The sequence below is a fragment of the Artibeus jamaicensis genome, unplaced genomic scaffold (assembly GCF_021234435.1).
Source record: "Artibeus jamaicensis isolate MK-2021 breed Jamaican fruit bat unplaced genomic scaffold, CSHL_Jam_final scaffold_474, whole genome shotgun sequence".
NCBI lineage: Eukaryota > Metazoa > Chordata > Mammalia > Chiroptera > Phyllostomidae > Artibeus > Artibeus jamaicensis.
This window is the reverse complement of record NW_026522046.1, coordinates 44,755,169-44,768,999: the sequence shown is the minus strand read 5'-3', so window position 1 is coordinate 44,768,999 and position 13,831 is coordinate 44,755,169. Positions and strand designations below refer to the sequence as shown.

At 50.0% G+C, this 13,831-nt stretch overlaps 1 protein-coding gene and 1 long non-coding RNA gene across 8 annotated transcripts in view; one reads left to right on the top strand and one right to left on the bottom strand.

Annotated features, from left to right (window-relative positions):
* Positions 1-13,831, bottom strand: part of ERG (ETS transcription factor ERG) — a 215,103-nt gene that overhangs the window by 79,837 nt on the left and 121,435 nt on the right. The gene's annotated exons all lie outside the window — the stretch shown is intronic.
* On the top strand, positions 6,835-8,926 carry LOC119056747 (uncharacterized). Of its 4 annotated transcripts, none has more exons than XR_005083939.2 (4): positions 6,835-6,961; positions 7,264-7,346; positions 8,371-8,545; positions 8,808-8,926. It is a non-coding gene; the product is annotated as an uncharacterized LOC119056747 (long non-coding RNA). The 4 variants fall into 4 exon arrangements; XR_005083938.2 differs by having other exon boundaries at positions 6,835-6,965; XR_008390169.1 differs by having other exon boundaries at positions 6,835-6,965; positions 7,878-8,545.

The following is a 13,831-nucleotide window of genomic DNA, read 5'->3' as shown; positions in this document are numbered from 1 at the left end:
CCCGTTTTGCTTTCCCAGGGGCTGGGTCACGAAGGTCAAGGTCTCAGGGGAGTTGGCACACAAAAGGCTAAGTTTCCATGGCCTATCTCTCCCCCTCACGCTGGTCTCCAGACTGGCCTCTAATAACAGTACAAGATAGAGGTCATCTTGCAACCTGGGACAAGAAGTCCAGGCCACAGGGCCTCAGCTGCCGTGGTGTGCCTCACTGTGCCTCTTCCTGCCACCAGCGGTCAGACAGTCCCCACCCTCCAGAACAGGAGCAGAGACAAGACAGCAAGTGGGACTGCGTCCCCCATCACAGTTTACACATCTCCACACTGGCAGCCAAGTGACAGGCAAGCAGAGGGTGCCCCGACACAGCTGTCCCAGTCACACCAGAAGCGTCCTGGTACCTTTGCCCAGGTGAGCTGGGGATGCTATACAGCACCTGAGCTGGCCAACCTGCGTCCCCGAAGGACCGTCAGGTGTTCTCAGAGCAGACAAGGGCCCACAGAGCCCAAAGAGCACGGCAAGAGCCCCGATCCGCTCTTACGTTCAGTTCATAGGTCGGCACTCAGTCCACTGAGCCACACCAGCCAGGGCTTGGCTGCTACACTTAAATGTGCATTTCTTTCCTGAGAAAACATGCAGCGCCTTCATTGGCTCACAGTCAGGTGCATTTCACAACTCCTCACACCAGAACGTCTGGGGGCGGTTCGTGTTTAAGTCCCCTGTGTCTCTGCCTTCGGCAGCTACCAGGGACAGGAGACAAAGATGAAATCACCGTGCCTGGACAGGAGCCCCATGTACAACGCCTTTTTCTAAGTTCTGTCGTAGAAGCCTGTGTTCAGCTTGCAGACTTGAGGGAAGAAAGACTCACGAGTAATTTTTATAAGATGGAAACAGCACGCTGACCGGGCAGGTGGCCTGAGGGCGGCTGGCTGCCTGAGAAGCACGTCGCCCTGTGAGCTGCTGAGCTTCTGGGGGCTGCCCTAACCTTGGCGCATGTCTTGCCTTTGACCAAGGGACATGATGAGATAAGGGAAACCGCAGCATCCAACCCGGTGTCTTGTGAAACCAAAACAGTTGCAGAGTAAACACGATGTCCGACAGTGATTTTTAGTTTGATTGCCACGCTGCATTCAACGATGAAGTGGGGGACATCCGTGCTACGAAGTCATGTGTTCTTTCCGATGAAACGCGCTAGACTTTCCCATCCCAAAGTGGCAGCTACACAGAAGTGATCTAGGCATAAATCGGAAGGAGGGAGCCCTGGCATGGGCGCTTCAGCCATGAGGCACCACCAGTGAGTGGTGTGTTGCTCTTCCAACAGGACAGCACTGCCCAGGACACAGGCTGCCCCCCCTGAGACCCACCCAGAGCGGGTTAAGTGGTGTCGCCTCCACCATGCCCACCTGGATCCTCAGAATGTGTCTTTATTGGAAAATAAGGTCTTTGCAGATGTACTCAGGAAAGGATCGAGAAGAGATCACACTAGATCAGGGTGGTCCCTAAATCCAAAGAGGGCACCCTTATAAGAGACCCAAAAGGACAAAGACTCAGAGAAGCTGGTGACGTGAAGGTGGATAGGAGCGGTGCCCCTACACTCCAAGGAGCACAAGGGTCGAGGGAGCCACCGGAAGCCCGGAGACAGCCCGCTGCAGTGGCCCTCAGAGCTCCAGACGGCACCAGCCTGCTGACGCTGGGGTCTGGATTTGGGCGGCTGACCTCTGGAATGGCAAGAGAACAACTTCTGTGGTTTTAGCCACCCAGGCGTGGCAATTTGTTATGGCGACCCTAGGAAACTAATATACTACTGTGGGTGGAGTTTTTAACAAAAAATTTGCCATTTTAGGGCATTCTATGGCCCACTGTTTGATTTATAGAGTTAGTACAGCTTTTGAAAGGGCTTCAGACTATGCCAAGAATTAGGTAACTTCCTGGCTACAGCCACCAGATAGCCTAAATTTTTCAGAATAACACTAGTTTTGTAAAAGTTCTCCAGGTAAACTTCTCTGTCTGGCCAGGCCCCCATTTCTCTGCTTAGGGAAGTCTGGCTCTGGCACCATCGCAGGGCAAATGTCTAGTTCAAGTTCGAATGAAAGTCATGTGGGGACGTGGTTTGACAAGTATCTTTAAATCTCTCAAAGTTTTGTTTGAAAACAACGTTAGAAGTTTCTGAAAATGGAAATTAAAATATAATTTCTTCAGTGTGTTTTTCCAACCAACATTTGTGGGCAAATGAGTCAAATCTAGCCCTGGCTGGTGTAGCTCAGTGGACTGAATGCAGGCCTATGAACCAAAGGGTCGCTGGTTTGATTCCCAGGCAGGGCACATGCCTGGGCTGCAGGCCGGTTTCCAGTAGGGGGTGCACGGGAGGCAACCACACATTGATGTTCCGCTCCCTCTTTTTCTCCCTCCCTTCCCCTCTCTCTAAAAATAAATAAATAAACTTCAAAAATTAGTCAAATTTAGATTGCTTCATGTATGCTCCCCAACAAAACCTAGTTCTCTCAGTTTCTTTTACTTATCCTAAAAACAGTTAAGAGCGTGGTGATCTAAAGTATAATTGGGCTGGAAAACACTGGAATCCAAGGTAACCAATCAGGTTTCTTCCAGCTTTTTGACTCCCAAATAAAAGTTGCCTCCTTTTCTTCGACTCCTTACCAACTAGACTACAGTTTTGCTGAAGAGGGACCAACTCAGATTTCTTGTAGTCACCTGTCCCACCTAAGACATGCTTCACTCAGGGAAAGATTTCGCTACACATTTGGTCATTTCTTGATGTGTTCACTCATTCGGGGAGGATTTATGGAGAAGCACCTCCTATGCCAAGTCCTGTGCTGGGCACTAGGGAAGCAGCAGAGAGGCAGATTCTGAAATGATTAGACTGAAAATCAGTTCATTAAAAAAAAAAATCTCACTGAGATGGGGGTTTTATGGTTTCATGAACGATCACATTTTCTTTGACTTATATATACAAAATACTTTGACCAGCAAGGCTCACTGAGTTAAATAGTGTGTTGGCCAACCCTAAAGGTTCAGGAGGGAATTCCATTTTCTCTGGCTTAGCTACATGGACCGTTGACAGCTGTTAAAGCTGATCGTTATTCTAAAGCACATGACCTTGCAGGGAAATATAGAGAACTCAGCTGTTTATGACAATGCTCCAGCAGGTCGTACCCACTGCAGATGTCACTGGTGTAACCATGACAGTGCTGCAGGAGCTGCCGGGCTGGCATGTGACCATGGGAACCCCCGTGGGTGCCATCCTAGATGCCCCGGATACATGAAGTGACGGCCGCACTGAAATTTCAAAGGGGGGACCACGGTAACAGAAGAAGAACAATGGTGCCCGCTGGAGCCCATTAAGCACAACCTTTCATCCCTGGAGGACTTGGGAGCAGTCGATGTTTAGCTGACCCGCGGCAGGCCCACGACGTGTAAGCGCTTCGAGGTGTGGCCAGTCGGGAAAAGCACAAAGCCTGCTGGGTTGTTTGGCTCGTCCCAGCCAGCGTCATGTGACACAACGCAGGCTTCAAGAACCGCATCCTGGCTTCCAGGCATCCAGTGGAAAGCACCTCCAGCTTGCCACCATGCCGAGTGGAGACAGCGTGCACTCCTCGGTCACCTGCTCACACCTGTTCGAAATCCAGTCCAATTCTGGACAGTGGCCCCATCACCCCCACCGTCCCCGGCACGGGCTGGCTCGGAGGTCCTACACTCACTCACGTCTCACGTTAGGCGTTCGCACACGACCCCAGGAAAATGCCACACACTGGTCCCCACCGAGTGATGCTTCTCTCCTGCTCAAGGAGCACAGCTTCCCCCACAATTCTCAGGGGTGGGCGCTGACACAATGTCTTTGTTGTAAGAAGTCAGCAACTTCTCACTGGATCAAATGGACTCATTCTCCAGGGCAGGTTACCAGGTACCACCTCACTAACTAATGCACCCACTCACATGTTTATCATGCAGGCAAATAGACAGTCGTCCTTCTAGGACATGCATCGACTAGACGCCATTCCCACCAGGCACGGTAAGACACGAGATTACATGACAGCGGCGTGTAACTTAAGGCACAGAGAACAGAACTTTCACACCCAGTGTTTTGGGAGTTCCCGGTGTCCTGTGAGGTTCCGCAGATTCTAAATGATGGACAGGAACTGGCACAGCGATAGTTCGGTGCCTGCCTGCTCCCCATCTCCACAGAGTGTGCTGCTCGCTGGTACGAGACAAGGAAAACGCCGAGGCAGAGGCAGGGACACCTCACAGCCCTGCATGCCAGCTCTGCCCGGAGCCTCCAAAGGCTTGGATTTCTGAGCTTGTGAAAATGCAGCGGAGCTCAGCCGCTGGGAGTCTGGCTGACATGTGGCTTGAACCAGTAATCGGACGCCCGATGGCGACTCTGCTCTGCTCTCTCTGCCATCCTCGAAGGAATGGCATGAGACGGAGATGAACCACGTAGAGGAACCACAGAGGGAAGTGCTTCCATCTGTCTAGGAGAAAGTTATAAATGCCCAAAGTGTACCTGGAGGAGTCCTTCTAGCAGACAGATGTGGGAAACGAACACGGTCACCAACAGGCTACTTCAGGAAAAGCAAGTAAGAGAATGAATTAAACCACAGGGATGAGCCTGGGATGGGGAACCACAGCCGTAACAGGGGATGCCTTCTGCACTCTGAAGCACAGTGCCGTCCAAAGCCCACCCACCCACCAAGCGCTTTTATCCTGGCACCGCCCTCAGCAAGTACTGCCACTATCACCATGGAATCTGCCCTGCAGACGAGGAAACCGAGGCCTCGCCCTGCCGGGGCCGCGGGACATGGACCTGCTCCTGGCAGGCCGGCTCTGCTCCGCAATGAGACCCTGGTTTGGCTGGATGACAACCGGGCCTTCATCAATAAAGGGGGCCACACCCTATTCAGCCCTAACTCCTCTTCTCTTCACTCTCCTAGAAAAAGGTGAGTGAGTTGAAAAGGACTATCAAAAACCGAGTTTACCCTCTCATCTTTTATTATTCACTTTGAAGAACACGCCCGTGTGCCTGGGAAAACAAAGCCCTGCACCCAATCCAAAGGCATGAAGTTTCAAAAGACTCTTGATGGTGTAATATCAATTATTTTAATTTCCGTTACTGATTTTTTATTTTCTAATCTCCTACAAAATCTGTTGCTGAAATGGGGGAAAAGAACATAGTTTGACTGGAGCTGTTTGACTATAGTTGTTTGACGGACATGCTTTTCAATGGACATATTGGACCTGTGTTCACGTCAGACTCAGGAAAACAAAACCAACCAAACAACCCCAATCCCAGGTGGACAGCGGTGATTTTCAGGGAGAAGGCCGGCAGGCCGGCCATTCCCTCTGGCATCAAAGGCGAGTCTCAACCGAGCAATCCTGCATCACATGGCGTGATTCCAGCGGCTCCGGCTCAGGAGGCCACAGCAGCCGCCCTGCAGAGCGGCAGGGGCGAGGCGGCATCTGGAAGCAGGCGGGGAGACTGGGGGACACCGCCCAGAGCTGCCCTGACAGCTAAGGAAGCCGCACGCCCGAGGCACAGGGGGAACAAATACAGAGGAAGACTCGGTGTTCATTTGAGCAGGAGGACCCTGAGGTCTTACAGTGAGCAAACACTTATCAACAGATGCGTCCCCCAGAGGAAGTATTGCTTTGGATAAGTTCATGTCAATGCAACCAAACTAAGTGCACTGAGTCTGTAGATACACGCAGCAGGGCACCTTCGTGAACCGGCACCTTCCAGCACCACACGACTACATTGCACCCTGTCAGGCAGCTTCTCAGGGTCAAGCGCAGTCTTTGTGCACCCCCACCTGTCAGTTGGCACACTTATGGACTACTTGCTGGATGAAGAATTCCTACTGGACAGTCCTCCTGTCCATCACGACGTGAAGCTCACAGGCACTTGTCCGTCATCGAAGGAGGCGTTTCACCAAGACCTAAGCCAGCCACTAATGGCTGCTGGGCTTCCTGGTGATTTCAGGGACTTCAGGGGATCTGGGTGGAGCCCCAGGTTTCCTTGCTTAGAGAAGGTAAACAGCAGCCTTCAGCGTCTGGCCAGTAAGTCGGCTGTGTGGCTTTCAGGTGCTATTTATTTTATTTAGGTTATTGTTCAGTGTTGCTGTTTGTTGACTTGATGTATTTTTTTCCCCTACAAAGGGGCCAGTCAGTAAGGACACATCCTGTGGATGGATAATTGATGATTCCCTATTGTTCGGTGTTTGTGTGTGTTGTGGTTTTATGTGCTTTGGTTCAAAGGACCTAAACAATGCATCCGCTGGAAGTTAACAGCTAGTGTAAAGTCAGCACAGAGGACAATCTGTGCACCGAGATTTCTGTGCCCAGATCAGGTGATCGCTGCTTGACTCAAGAGAACGAAACCGAAAATGACCCTTACACTAAATAAACATGAAAAAAGAAAAACAACCCACCAACCCTTCACCTGAATCTCCAAGTGGCTTATGTCCCAACAAATACAAAAGCAGACTCAGGTATCATTCTCCAGGATAGAACGGAGACTGAGAGACCTATGGAGCACCCAGTGCTACTCACAGGTACATCTAGTCTATCTACACTCATAAGGAACCTCACACTTTTTACCTGCTTCAAGACTGAGATTTCTGCCTGAACGTCAGGCTGCTCCCCTTGGAGAGGAGTTAATGAGGAACCAAGCCTGCGCTGGCAAAGGAAGTTTCCATCAGGGGCCCTCCCCACATCCCCGTGTCTCTGGTTGGGCTGGCTATCTGTGTAGGAAGTGAACACAGGAAGTATCTGTCTACAGACCCTTTATCCTCAAGGTAATTGCTACAGCAGCATTTTACTGTTTACCAAAGCAGTAAACATGTGATCTAAAAAAAGATGTTTTCCATCTCCAGAGAACAAGGCTTGAAAACATGCGCGTGCGCTTAGTTCACAACCAGCTTCTTATCAGAACTGTTTGCACCGTGATGTGCTCCCAACAGTGAGTGAGTCACTGCAGTCAGCAGTGGGGTGGGGCGGGGGGTCCTCTCTCGGATGCCCAGGGAACCAAGGGTGGCTTTCTTCACTCTAGCAAAGTAAATGGTATTTCTCTTCTATGCTTAACACAGGCTCACCGAGTTCCCACTCTGTGGCTTAATAGATAAAGTCAATGAGATTATGCACGTTAACTCTCATGGGGGGGAAGGATAATTCAGAAGTCAATGAGTTTACAATGTCATTTGTAGTTGATCTTGGACAATATTCTTATTTTATACATGAACAGACATATGCTTCTAATTCTAGGGCTTCACGCAAGATGAAGTGAAGAGAGAGAACACAAACGCAGGGGAGTAGCTGCTGCTGTTGATGATGTGAACCTCCCACAGGTACGGCCTCCTGGTCAGTCTCTATTTCTTTGCTCTGCATGAAGGGCTTGCCACCTAACTGCCCCAGATTTCTTGGGGGGAGAAAAATGACCCACTATCTGTGACAGGCAGCGTGAAGTAGACCAAAGCAGGGACCCCAGGAATCCAAGAGGAACCCCTGGGCATGTGAGATGTTGAAGAAGGCCCTCCTCATCATCACCGCTGGCCTTGACGTTACAAAACTCCCCCCTTGGCTTGTTAACCATTGCAAAGCAGGAGAGGAAGGGAGGGAGTGTGAAAGTGAGGGGTGCAGAGAGAAGCAGAGGGCGACGGAGACGTGAAGGGGGGCCTAAGCGTTTCCTAGTGCAGGTTTAAGCCACTTCCAAGGCACAGAGGGTGCCCTGAACAGTGAGCACTCAGAGTTTCTATTTTGTAATAAAGGGAAAAGAACGTGTTAGAGAAAAATTGGAAAAAATTTTCAATCCACAAACTATTATAGAAATAGAGAGAAAGAAAAATAAAACTTTTTTAGATTCCTGATTTTTGTCCTAGAAGGAACATGTGTTCGACTTGAATGAATAACAGCATCAGCTACCATGGATTCGGGACTTCCCATGGGAGCCAGCTCAATGAATCTCGCCCCACGGAGCAGAAACCGTTGTTACAGATGGAAAGACCCAGATCCTGGGAGCTCAGTGACTTGTCAATGGTGAAATGCCAGGAAGACCCTCTCCCTGTCCCCGAGAAGGAACTGAGGCCAGGCCAGGCGAATTCACCTGCTCAGGTCCAACCTCATTGAACTGAAGCTTCAGCCCCCAGCTCCCAGGCCAGAGGCCTCTTTCTCCTCCCTGCACCCCCACTACCAGCCTCCGCACCCAGGCCTCCCTTTCCTTGTGGGCAAGACAAGCCCAGGCCCTTCCCTGCAGAGGCTCTTTGAAGGATGCCCTGTAGAAAGAGGGTATCGAAGGCCTCCCTGGGTCTGAGATAAACTCCGCTGCACTTGCACGGTTTACCCTTCATGTTTCTTACACTCTCTGCACGCCAGGTAACACGCATGGACAGCGGATCCCAAGAGGACTTCGCAATATAAAACCACATAGTTTTCTTTTTTTTTTTTAACTTGGAGCAACATCTTGGGAAATCTACCTCAAATTGAGACACAAACTAATTGTGTTAACAAATGCTGCAGTGTGGTTTCAACAGTTTCCTCTTCCCCAGAGGTGAGCATCACATGCATACGGTTAACTTTAAAAAATGAAACTGGGCAAGACTCCATGGGACCCAAAGGGAATGGGCGGTAAACACGCAATCGGCTGATGACTTGAATGCGTGGCCTTGGGGGGACAGAAGAGGAGGAGGGGCGGCGGGGCGCGGAGGTGGCCAGTCCTCCAGGTAGAATGCCTGAAAGCTGTCTGCCCGCGTTCAGTCCAGGAGCACGGGTCTTCTGCACACGTCCTCAAGGTTCTGTGCTATATTTTCCAGAAGCTGACGTGCGCTGTCCTGGCCAAATGCTTTTGAAGTAGCAGCCCCGAGGTTACTGTTGTGATTGGACTATAATGTGGCTTTAAAAATAAATAATGTTCCTTGGCCTTGGCTTTCTCTTTTTTTTCCCCTCCATGCCTCAGCACTTATCTGAGTGCGACAGCAGATGACCATTCTTCCCAGGCTAAATTCCACGGACGCCCCTCAAAGGCTTGGGAGGCCCCGATGGAAAACTCGGAGCCGCATTTTCACATGCGTTGCCAAGACGAGAGCAAGGAAGCTGACACTTGGAATGAGGAAACTCAAATCAGCAGCTGGTCTGGAATCTAGAACCACTGCCCCTTGGAAATTGCCAAATATGGAAAGAATTCTGGTCACTGGGCAAACACAGCATCTGGTGCTAGAGCCTTCGCTCTTGAATTTTCTGGCACTTTTTCTTTCTCTCTTTTTCCTTCAAGGTTCCTCCATTCTTTTACTTGCTGATAGTTTACTGGTGACACTATTACAGGTGCCCTCCACTGTCACCCCTTTTCCACCTCTTTTTGATTAGCCACCTAGAGAATAACCCCTGTTGCCCATGGGGTTCTTCACACAAAAACAGTGGCATGCATAAACCGGTTATCGTAAGTTTCATTATTCCGTGAAATGTATGGCTACATCATTGAATTCATTTTTTTCCTGCACAGTAATTTAGCATTTGGCACTAGGGCAAAAGAGCAGGGAAAAAGATCGTGGGGTGATAAACTGAGGGGAAACCAAGAGATTTGTGTGATTTCGGCCACATTCTCGGCCTCCTTAACCTCCGTCTTTGTTGGTACAAACAGCAGCAGCGCCCAGGTTGCCTGAGACGAGGTTAACACCCAGCGGAGCCTGACATACAACCAGCAACTCTGAGGGTGTTGATAATTGGGATTTTGAATTCAAGACACAACAGCCACTGCCTTTTGAAAACATCTTTCTACTCTCTTTTAAACATCAGCGTAATGCTATTTAATCCGTTCTTACTTAACTAGGAGGAACGTCTCTGCAGAAGTGTGACTTAATATCTATAGGCACGATCATACTACTCTGTGTTCAGAACTTCAGAATAAGGTTCCCTCTCTGGGAGAGTCTCTTCATTTTCCTCTTTAGGACTTCAAAGGAGCTTCATTAAAATTTAATTCTCCAACAAATTTTCCCTGAAGCCCTGCAGGTTGCTGGCCCCTGTTGAACATCAGATTCTATGGCCCACGCTGGGGAACAAGAAGTTCCGGAGGGGCTCACGGGCGCGGCAGAGCCGGGGGGACGTGCTGACCCCCCGAGGGAAGACCGCGAGGGAGGGAGGGGACAGGACGAGGAGGGATCCCAAACGTCGTAAAACACGCCTCAGCCAAGTTCAGTGGGGGAAATGTGTGGGAAGTAAGTTGGACGGGACAGGGAATGAGAGTGTGAATAAGAAAAAGGTCCAGAGGTCAGAGTGGCCACTTAGCTGAGACAGGTTCACAGACCAAAACCGTAATGAAATACTGTCGCTAAAATGAGATTCCCATTTTTTGCTGTCAGAATGGCAAAAATTCAAAGAGTAAAATATTCAGAGTTGCTAGGAGTGCAGAGAAACTGGCCTCATCGGCAGCTAAAAGAAGTGGAAATGGGTAACACCTCTAGAGAGTGAATGGGCCAATTTTTCTCTAATTGGCAAATATTTAAATTTGGCACAGACTTTAATATATCTCCCCTTTGGTCCAATTATTCCTTTCCTTAGCACCAGTACTAATAAAGAGAATTTTAAAAATTAGACAGAAGGTGTGTTGCAATGTAGTTAGTGAAAAACTGAAGGGACCCTGGCCAGCGTGGCTCAGTGGCTTGGGTGTCGTCCCGCAAAGCGCAGGTCGCTGGGTTTGATTCCCGGTCTGGACACACGCCTGGGTTCTGGGTTCGGTCCCTGGCTGGGGCACACACAGAACGCGGCCGGTCACTGTTCTCCCTCACATTCACGTCTCTCTCCCTCCCTTCCTCATCTCTAAAAATAGATAAATAAAGTATTTCTTAAAACATGAACTGAAAGCAATATTATTTCCTACCACAGGATTTGGTTATATACATTATAATATTATTTTAGGTGGGATATAATCACACATACAAATTCTGCTTATCAAATATTTTGAGGGATACATGGAAATGTTTGTAAAACAACATTAACTGAGAAAAGCAAGACAGTCGGGTAGACAGACAGACAGAAACACACATAGGCAGACCCACCAAATGCCAGTAATTTTCTCTGGCTGGCTGGGATCAAAAGCAATTCGTATTGATTTTGTAATTTTTCTTTTCATTTTCTCTACAGTGAGAATGTTTTATTAGTATAATCTGTACAATACAACAAAATGCACTTTTCAAGACTAATGAGAATATGCACGAGAAGAATAGAGGTCTTCCAGGGCCCCACCCTTGGACCGCGGAGTCCACCACCTGCCCATGGGTCAGGTGCCTGACTTCTTACCCCGGTCAAGGTCACTGCAGGCTCCCCGCTCCGGACCTGTCCTGGCCACAGCCTCCCAGGCCTGCTTTGCCAGGTGCGGGAGGCCGCAGTCCTGACATGTACTCGGGACCCTGTTATTCTGCCTCTTCAGAAGCGTTAGAACAAAATCCGGGTGGCCCTGGACCTCACAACTTGAGCCGGGCCACGGAAAGCAGAGAGAGAATGCAGAGCCGGGCCAGGAGCCAGTGCAGTTTCTGGGGGCAGCTGCTGGGGACTGAGCACCTGCCAGAGGCTCTCCTGACCTCCCCCAGCACAAGACAGGAGAGTCACTGTGGTCCCATTTCACAGGTGAGGCAGCGGAGGTCATATGGGTTAGACCCCTGACCCAGCGTCATGCGACTTCTAAAAATGCAAATGCAAGTGTGTCCATGGCCACATAAGATAAGAAATCTCAGGGGCTGGAAAAAAAAATGTCTTCCATCCTGTCCTAATGAAAGGAGGGGATGGGTCCCCTGGAGCATTTGAGGTGTCTCCTAACCCTAGAGCAAAGATCCCGCCGCAGCAGAGGGTGCCACCAGCCCCGGAAGGGCCTGGGGACTGTCGCCATGGCCCTTCTCTGAGATCTCACACCACACAGGGGCTCCCTAGTCTCGGTGGTTTCCCGTGGCCCCAGGGTGCGTGCCTCCCAGCAGCCCCAACGGCCAATCAGCCCTTCGCCTAGGTCCTGGGGGGCACCAGGGAAGCTCTCCACTGAGGGTCTGCAGGCCCACCCAGGGCCGCTTACCCCAAAGTCCTAAACCCAGAAGCGACGTCTTCCTGAAGGCATCAGGAATGGTTGCCACCCTTATTCATTTTATTTTGATGTGTGCTTTTTCAAGAGATGTATGCACAAGTGTGTCTATGGGGTTTTTTAATAGAGATCTGTTTTGCAAAAACGCACAAAAAAAATAACTTTAAAGAAAATATCATTAAGAACGGTACAGACTTTCAGAACATTCTCTGAGAGCTGGCAGCTTTATGCCTCTATTTAATGGGCATTCAGTGGGAAAGAATAGCCACACCTCTGGCCGTTCCCAATGCTGCTTGCCAGGGCCACTGAGTCCATGCCCAGGAGCAAGGCACACACAGGTGCAGAGGGCTCGGGGGTGGGAGTTGCAGGGGGGAGCTGCTTCCACATAGACCAAACTGCGCCCCAGAGCCACCCAGGAGTGCAAGCACCAAGCCATTTTCAAGTAATGGCCTGAAATTCCAGTGTTAGGCCAGGACAGAAGACCAGAGCTTCCTCTGGGGACATGGTACTGGCAGCTCCGGACAGCAGTCCGTTACATTCGACACCCCTGCCATCGCCGCTGAGCCCCTCCCCGCCCCCCAGGGACAAGGGATGAAACAATTCTTATTTCATGTAAGCCGATGGGCTGACGAAAATCATATATTAAAATCATTCATCACGTCCACCCAAATCCAATGAGATGAATTTTCTCCGTACGACCTTTAGTGTTTTAGTAAGTTTCTGCCTTCACACAACAGCAATGGCCATGTAAAACGGGCTCTGTGTTTTTAAGTGAACACTTCACATTTCAACTGCCCTCAAACCCTCCGACCTCTGTTAAATCAAAGAAAGTAACTTGTTTAAACACCTAATTGAAGCAGTAATAGCTGCCAGCTCGGGGAGCCTTGTGTGTTAGTAACTTTCCATATCCTGTGGGGCCCTTCGAGGCTGGCCAGTGTGCCTGGCCTGCTCTCTCCCTCCTTCAACATCAGACCTCTCTGGGATAAAGGAAAATGCCCACATGCCCATTTTTTCAAACACTCAGGACCACTGCACTCTAGTGCCAGGGGCTGCCGTTACCCTGGGGTTCCTGGACCACCGGCAGAGCCCGGGGGAACCCTGGCTTTCCTAGAATTAGCTGCTCTCGCCACTCTAGGCACTGCGATGCACTGGAGGCATTTGGCACTGAGGAGCTCTATTCTGAGATGGGACGGCAAGCTTCCCGTCGACTTCCCCCGTGTCCCATTGCTTAACAAAAGGATCAAGGAAGTCTTGGGGGCTGGGGTGAAAAATCCTCAGGGAAGCACCGTCAGGGTCCAGGGCCGCCGGAGTCTGTAGGAAAACGAAGGTGCCGTTTTCTGGGGCAGCGGGGGAGGGGTGTTGGACACCCCTCAGGGCTGTGCTTGGCACAGAACCAAAATCCATCCATGAACTGCATACGGGGACCTCACCCTCAGTGCTTATGTGTTTTATGGAAATTTGTAATCTGACCTTCAAATCCAGGGGCTCTTGGAGATAGAGACATGCAACTCTCACGTAAACTGCCCAAACTCCTTTACTTCTTCCAATGGTAACATTTTGTTCCCAATTCCAAACTACCAAGGGAATATAATGGTGAAAATCACACACACACACACACACACAAACATACACAAACCAGGGTAAAAACATTTAGCTTTTCCTGGTTCCTCTGAGTGGGGAAAAAAAATCCCCACTCAGATGTGGAATACCAATTTAACAATTCAGCCCATCTAAAACCTAACTGACTAATTGGTTTCTTTACTGCAAGAGCGAAAC